Source organism: Colobus angolensis, unplaced genomic scaffold (genome assembly GCF_000951035.1).
Source record: "Colobus angolensis palliatus isolate OR3802 unplaced genomic scaffold, Cang.pa_1.0 Scaffold293, whole genome shotgun sequence".
In the NCBI taxonomy this organism is placed as follows: Eukaryota; Metazoa; Chordata; class Mammalia; order Primates; family Cercopithecidae; genus Colobus; species Colobus angolensis.
Genome location: NW_012116188.1, coordinates 1,437,766 through 1,445,843, shown reverse-complemented (window position 1 = coordinate 1,445,843; position 8,078 = coordinate 1,437,766). Strand labels below are relative to the sequence as shown.

General features: G+C 41.6%; 1 protein-coding gene across 1 annotated transcript in view; it reads right to left on the bottom strand.

Annotated features, from left to right (window-relative positions):
* MPP7 (membrane protein, palmitoylated 7 (MAGUK p55 subfamily member 7)) overlaps positions 1-8,078 on the bottom strand; it is a 238,906-nt gene that overhangs the window by 215,939 nt on the left and 14,889 nt on the right. The window contains exon 4 of the mRNA XM_011949216.1: positions 3,083-3,094. The gene's annotated coding sequence lies outside the window, so the exon portion shown is untranslated. The remainder of the gene's footprint in view (positions 1-3,082; positions 3,095-8,078) is intronic.

Sequence of the window (8,078 nt, the reverse complement as noted above, 5' to 3'; positions counted from 1 at the left end):
ATGGGCAGGTGCAGTGGCTCACGCCTGGAATCCCAGCACTTTGGGAGGCTGAGGTGGGAGAATCACTTGAGCCCAGGAGTTCTAGACCAGCCTGGGCAACATGGCAAAATCCCATCTCTACAAAAAATACAAAAAATTAGCCAGGCACGGTGGTGTGTACCTATAGTGCCAACTACTCAGGAGGCTGAGGTGGGAGGATCACCTGAGTCCAGGAAGTCAAGGCTGCAGTGAGCCATGATTGTGCCACTGCACTTCAGCCTGGGTGACAGAGCAAGACTCTGTCACTCTGTCCCCCAAAAGAAGAAAACCATAGTGCTTAAAACAAAAACTGTTCATTAGAATACTTCAAAAATAACCCTGCATGTCCATACTTAGGAAACACTGATATTTAACAAAACAAAAGCAAACAAAAACACAGAAAACACTATATTAGCAGCTATTTATAAATGCTGTTACAATAATTTTATGGCATCATTATCGACATATTTGAATCCATCACTCTTTCTACTTGTTAATACACGCTTAATTATCTGAAAAGTATTCATCATTTCCAGTGGCACTTCATCCATTCCAGTCTCCCTGGCTCTCTATAAATGATCTACGTATTATATTATGTATTAGTCTATACCTATGCATTAGCTAATGAGCTGAAGCAGTTATACAAATCTTCCTTATACCTACAGACTATAAATGGTTCTTTCCTTCAATCACTTGTCAAGATAAAGAAATCTAAAACATATAAAAAATAGCAGAGACTATATTTAACTATGTTCTAACCAAACAGTATGTTTCTGGCCAGGTGTGGTGGCTCACGCCTGTAATCCCAGCACTTTAGGAGGCCAAGGTGGGCGGATCACCTGAGGTCAGGAGTGAGACCAGCCTGACCAACAGGGCAAAACCCTGCCTCTACTAAAAATACAAAAATTAGCCAGACATGGTGGCACATGCCTGTAGTGCCAGCTACTCAAAAGGCTGAGACAGGACAATCGCTGGAACCCAGGAGGTGGAGGTTGCAGTGAGCCAAGATCGTGCTGCTGCACTCCAGCTTGGGTAACAGAGTGAGACTCCATCTCAAAAAAAAAAAAAAAAAAGATTGTTTTTAAAATAGCATGTTTCTTCTGGTACAATTTAAAGTGAAAGTGAAAAGGCTCTGTTTTCTACATGATGCATTTCAACTTAGTGTGAGTTGATTTATTTTATGCCCAATTGTTGTTAGAGAAAGAATTTAAATGGTTTTTCCAAGTATATAAGGTGCGTACAAAATTACACTATAAAAATTATTTTTTAATAGCCTAGCTCTTTACCAAAGCAATTAGTTTTCTTAAGTCACTCCAGCAAATCACAAAGCCAGATGGGTCCCCAATTCAATCAATTATCTTTAATCTTTCAATGAAGAATAATTGCTCTTTATCTACCTTGTTTCTGTAGTTCTCTGTCCAGAATTAACCATTCTGGCAGTGACATATGCTTGTTGGCAAAAGTACATCCTACACAGAGGTGAGAAAACACAGAATTAACTGTGAACACTTTCCTTCCTAGCAAGGTGAGCAGAACCCTGAACCATGACTTAACGAAAGACTGCCCAAGTCATTCACTGGGGTGGAACCCTACGGTGTTTATCACAAACATACTTCCCACCAACACGGTGGCTTTGCGCTCCACTGGCCAGTGCTTTTTATATTGAAACGAGTCAAAGACCAGATCCAGCACAGTCACCGTAGTTCCACCAAGATTTAAGCGAGGCAAACCATTGTCCCTGCCATTCTATCCTAAAAGTGGTCACAAGAGGAACAGCAGAGAAAGCCACGGTACTCATCCAAGGTTGCAACACCTCCTCTCTTCCGCTGACCTCCAAATACATGCCTAGGCAGCACAGCCTTCTCCATCAGGTGATCCCAGAGTACACAGAGTGTGGATATCAGACACACTCCAATGACAATGATGTAGAACATCCTCCAACATGGTACAAGAAACTGTCTGATCATACAGTACACTCATAAATACATTTCTCTATCCTGAGAGAGAGACTGGTTTGTCTCACTTTCTATCTCTCCATTTATAATTTTTGGTCAGGTGCCAGTGGCTCATGTCTGTAATCCCAACACTTTGGGAGGCCGAGGCAGGAGGATTGTTTGAGTCCAGGAGTTCGAGACCAGCTTGGGCAACATAACAAGATCCCATTTCCATATTTTTTTAAAAAAAGAAAAAACAGGCTGGGCATGGTAGCTCACGCCTATAATCCCAGCACTTTGGGAAGCCAACGTCGGTGGATGGCTTGAGGTCAAGAGTTCAAGACCAGCCTGACCAACATGGTGAAACCTCATCTCTACTAAAAATACAAAAAATTAGCTGGGCATGGTGGCGTACACCTGTAGTCCCAGCTACTCAGGAGACTGAGGCAGGAGAATCGCTTGAACTTGGGAGGTGGAGGTTGCAGTGAGCCGAGATTGCACCACTGCACTCCAGCCTGGGTGACAAAGCAAGACTCTATCTCAAAAAAAAGAAAAAGGAAAAAAATAAATAAATAAATTATATATATAACACAAATTTATATATAAATTTTATATAATACATATATGTTATATAAATATATATTTATATATAACAAATATATAAGTAAATTTTATCTATATATATATCTCTCTTTTTTTTTTTTTTCCTTCACCATGTTGGCCAGGATGGTCTCGATCTCCTGACCTTGTGATCCACCAGCCTCGGCTTCCCAAAGTGCTGGGATTACAGGCGTGAGCCACCGTGCCCAGCCAATAATATAATTTTTGACGGAACTAGTAAATTATGATGAAACTTACAGTATATCCCAAAGAGGTACAGTGCATTAAGCCAGTAGTAACTGCAAGTCCTTTAAAAAGTTGTCATACATATTTTAAGTTACCACACAGGTGTCATATATAATACTCTAGTATAAATGGCCTTTGGCCCCTTGGGAGCCACAGACATTTTTTAATCTGATGAAAACTATGGATCCTTTCTTTCCTAAGAAACATTCGCTAGTTACAGAAAAAGCAGCAACCTATTCTAAACAGGCTGTACATTCATTAGACTCTAAAGTCCAATCATGTACCCAGCTCAGGAACTCTTGCTTTAGTGGCTTGAAGAGACTAATACAAGGCTAAATCTCACATTTAGCCAGACGCAGTGGCTCACGCCTGTAATCCCAGCACTTTGGGAGGCCGAGGTAGGCAGATCATTTGAGGTCAGGAGTTCGACATGAGCCTGACCAACATGGTGAAACCCCATCTCTACTAAAAATAAAAAAATTAGCCAGGAGAGGTGGCGCGTGCCTATAATCCTAGCTACTCAGGAGGCTGAAGCACAAGAATCTCTTGAACCCAGGAGGCAGAGGCTACAGTGAGCCAAGATCGCAGCACTGCACTCCAGCCTGGACAAGAGAGCAAGACTCCATTTCAAAAAAATAAAATAAAATAAAATAAAAATAAATCTCACATTTAAAAAGAAACACAATGACTCTACTTGCACTCAGGTGTCTAAGTACCTGACCACACATAAATCAGAGGCAATTATAAAATATTTTAAAGAAAATCCAAATTTCTCTGGTGGTAGTGTATTCAAATTGCTTTCATCTAAATATGCTGAACGAAAGGGCCACTACCATCTGGTAGCAGCCAATCTTGAATTTAAGAAATGAAGAATGTGACCTGATGGGCCTGGGGAGGGTGAAGTCACAAGGTTTGAAGCTGTGTTTGCATAGTTTTGTAAATAAATATTCAGAACATGGAAATTGTTCATGTCAAATAAAGGGGGTGGGGTATTATGGAAGGGATAAAGCCCCAAAAGGGTCCCCCAACCTTGATCCGCCACTGCCAGTTAGATCTTAAAAGTACTACAGAGCTACATTTTTCCCATTAATGTGGATTGTGATGAAAAATTAAATTGGCTCATGAGCCATATACAGAAGACTTCTAAAATCAACACTGAAGTGTTTCCCTTTCTCAGAATTTGGCTGTGAAGCGTGACCAACCAGCCAGCAGGAAGGGGAGGGATCTTGGAGCTGGCCCACAATCTGCAGACAGGAAAAGATGGCAGGGGAGGGGCGAAGAGGAGCGGGCTGTCTCAGCTCAGAAGCAGACGGAGGAGCTGCAGCTGAAGGCGGCAGGCGAAACATCCAACACATGTGGGAACCTTAGTGGTGATGCAGGCGACAGCAGGTACTAGAATTTCCAAGACACAGGAATAGTATCCAAATCTCACAGACGGAAGAAAGCAATGGGAAGTCTGGCAGCTTGGGAGTCAGGTAGGGAGAGTGTTCTAGCTCCGTACCCAACTCCAGAGGCAGAGCTGCAATCCCCAGAAAAAAGAAAGTTTGAGAGATAGGCACAGTTTCAGGAATCAAATAAAAAGCCCCATTCTAGACCAGGTACAGTGGCTCATGCCTGTAATCCCAGCACTTTGGGAGGCCAAGGCAGGATGATCACATGAGGCCAAGAGTTGGAGACCAGCCTGGACAACATAGGGAGACCCTGTCTCTACATATAAAAAAAAAATTGAAAATTAACCAGGTATGATGGCACTCACCTGCAGTCCCAGCTACTTGGGAGGCTGAGGTGGGAGGATGGCCAGGAGTTCAAGGTTACAGTGAACTATGATTACACCACTGCACTACAGACTGGGCAACATAGTAAGACCCTTCTCTATTTTTTAAGTCTCATTTTAGCTAAAAATTGGGGCAAACAGCAGCAACAGGGACAAAGAGGAGCACCAGAGCCAGGAATGACTGGCAACAAAAATAAGGAAAAATGCAAGAAATCTAGTGCCCAGCCCTGAGACCACAGATCTTCAGGATGGGGCACTGGTGGGCCAGAAACGCCACCACGTGAGGAGGCTGCTTTAAATTCAACCGTCCTAGTGTCTGCCTTGGTCACAAAATTAGAGTGGAGATAAGCAACACAGACACCAGCCCTGGCCTCAGGGAGCTTTTTTAATGTTTTAATAAAATATAATCTCAAACGATCCAAAAAAAAGACAGAAAGTCTGACTGAAGAGCCCAAGCATTAATTTCCACCATCTCTCAACAGCTTGAGCAAACATATGGAAGTGGGAAGCACAGAGCATGTGAAGGAAACTGTTTATTACAGTTGGGATAAAATAAAAGGTAAGTGTTGGAATGAAAGAATGATTTCCAGTGCTGGCCTAAGGATTTTATGGTGGCAGTGGATAGAAAGGACATGTTAAGAATTGTGTCTTGGAAAATTAATTCACCAGAAGCCAAGGAAAAAAGACTTTCAGGAAGAAGGCATAATCCTCATCTCCAAATACTATTGATACTGAGAAATATAAAAATACTAATTAGAAGGCATCCTCTCTACCAGTTTCATTAGTGGAGATTATAGGGTGGACAGACAGGACAAGGGCAGAATCAATTCAAGAGACAGAACAGTACTCAGGATGCACTTCCCATTGAGGAAGTTATGTACAAAAAGAGACAAGAGATAGGTCCCTGAGTTCCCATCAGAGGTATTGCTTTTATTGTTGTTGCTGCTGCTATTTTTAAAAACAGGTAGACCTGAGTCAACAGGTTAAAGGTGCAAAAATGAGAAGGGGCAATTGATAAAGAATGTTTAAAAGAACAGAATCATGAGCTCAGCTCATATCAAAATGCCTTTACGTTGGGCATGGTGACTCACGCTTGTAATCCCAACACTTTGGGAGGCCAAGGCGGGTGGACTGCTTGAGCTCAGGAGTTCGAAACCAGCCTGGGGAACTTGGCGAAACCCCATCTCTACAAAAAATGCAAAAATTAGCCAGGCATGGTGGTACATGCCTGTAGTCCCAGCTGCTTGGGAGGCTGAGGTGGGAGGATTGCTTGAATCCAGGAGGTCAAGAATGCAGTGAGCCAAGATTATGCCACTGTACTCCAGCTTGGGCAACAGCATAAGATCCTGTCTCCCCACCCCACCCCCAAAAAATGCCTTTACATCTTAAAAAAAAAATTCCACTTAGAATCTCTTTTTCCAAGTTTCTCTGCATAAAATATCTATAAATTATTCAACATTGATAATGTGTCTGTTCCATTGTTCAACAACCAAGAAATACATATCATAGTTTTTTAACTTTATCAAGTTAATTAATAAATTTTGGCACAAACTGTGCTTTCTTTTAATGAAATGCAATAAGCAGAGTAAGTGCAGAGGAAAGGGAAAGAATGGGTTTTAGAATTATCTAGACCTGGGTTTAAATTATATTTTTAGGAGCAATAAAACTACATTATCGCTTGAATACTTAGGTAAGCATAAGTACTTACATGCTAAGGGATTTACAAGACTCTCTCTCATCTGACCTTCACAAAGGCCTTCTGTTTTATTTTGTTTTGTTTTGTTTTGTTCTGTTCTGTTTTGTTTCGGAGACAGGGTCTCACTCTGTCACTCAGGCTGGAGTATAGTGACACCATCTCGGCTCACTGCAACCTCTGCCTCCCGAGTTCAAGCAATTCTCCTGCCTCAGCCTCCCTAGTAGCTGGGATTACAGGAGCTCACCAGCGCGCCCAGCTAATTTTTGTATTTTTAGTAGAGACAGGTTTTCACCATGTTGGTCAGACTGGTCTCGATCTCCTGACCTCAAGTGATCCACCCCCAGCCTCCCGAGGCGCTGGAATTACAGGCGTGAGCAACCATGCATGACCCACAAGGGCCTTTTCAATTTAGAGGTTCAACAATTTACCCAAGTTAATAAAGAAGTAGAGCAGGGACCTGAACTTAAGCCTGACTCTAAAGAGAAATGCTTTCACAGTCCTCAAATTGTAATGTCAAGCTCTGCCACCTCCCGTAACTTCTGCGTTTCAGGTCCTCATAACATATAGTTTTGGCGTGAAGAATTAGAAAGGAAAAGTTAACATATGAAGCAGAAGGATCGCTTGAGCTCAGGAGTTGGAGGCTGCAGTGAGCTATGACCGTGCCACTGTACTCCAGCCTGGGTGACAGAATGAGACCCTGACTTTAAAAACAGAAAAAAGAAAAAAAAATGAATACATGGATAACACAATAGAGAGAAGGTCCTCAATAGATGCTGGTTTCTTTATCTCCTTCCTGTTTCATTTTTTTAATCGCTTTCTTAAAACCTTGATCTTTCTATGTTATGGTGCTGTCTCTTCTATGTCCCTCTGACATCATGTGTGTATCTCAATCAGCACTCTGTCCCCATGTTATAATTGTTAGCTTGTCTGTTTCTCAATAGTCAGTAAACTCTTCAAGAACCAAAGCCTTTGCGCATCATTAACTTCATGCCTCTAGTTTCCAGTGAATCTGGCACGCAGTAAGTGCTCAATAACTGTTTCTCATTTCAACTAATTCTGGTTAATATTTAATCCAAGTGTGCTACCTGCTTAGGTTGCCTCTGCCTAAAACCTTAGTCACTAGGCCCATCAACATTGTCCCAGATGTCAAAAAGCTAAGGTATGCCGTGTGCCATCTGTTTTGCTATATGCATTAGCTCAGGAGCCTAAAAACTACAGTGAGTTGGCCCACTGTCTGTTCCTATAAATAAAGTTTTATTGAAACACAGCCACGTTCATTCACTTATAAATTGTCTGCGGCTGCTTTTACATTACAATGGCAAAGTGGAATATTTGAAGCAGAGACCACTGGACCTGCAAAGCTTAGTACATTGCTATCTGGCCTTTACAAAAAATATTTTCTAACTTCTGCATTAGTTGGATCCATTCAGTAAGTTGGCAAATATTTGAATATTTACTATGAAGCAATTGCGGCCTTTAGATGCTGAGTATAGTGTGGTGAACAAAACAGGCACATCCATGACCTTCACAGAGCTTATAATCTAGCAAGCAAAAAATACAACACACTCAGGTAGTCAAATAAATAAAGAAGCAATAAATACCACAGGCTGAGCATCTCGAATACAAAAATCTGAAATCCAAAATATTCCAGAATCCAAAATTATCAACATGATGCTCAAAGGAAATGGTCACTACAGCATGGTAGATTTTGGATTTTCAGATTAGGAGTGCTTGAGCAACTGGTATAATGCAAATATTCAAAAAAAAAAAAAAAACATAAAATCCAGAGCACTTCTGGTCCCAAGCATGT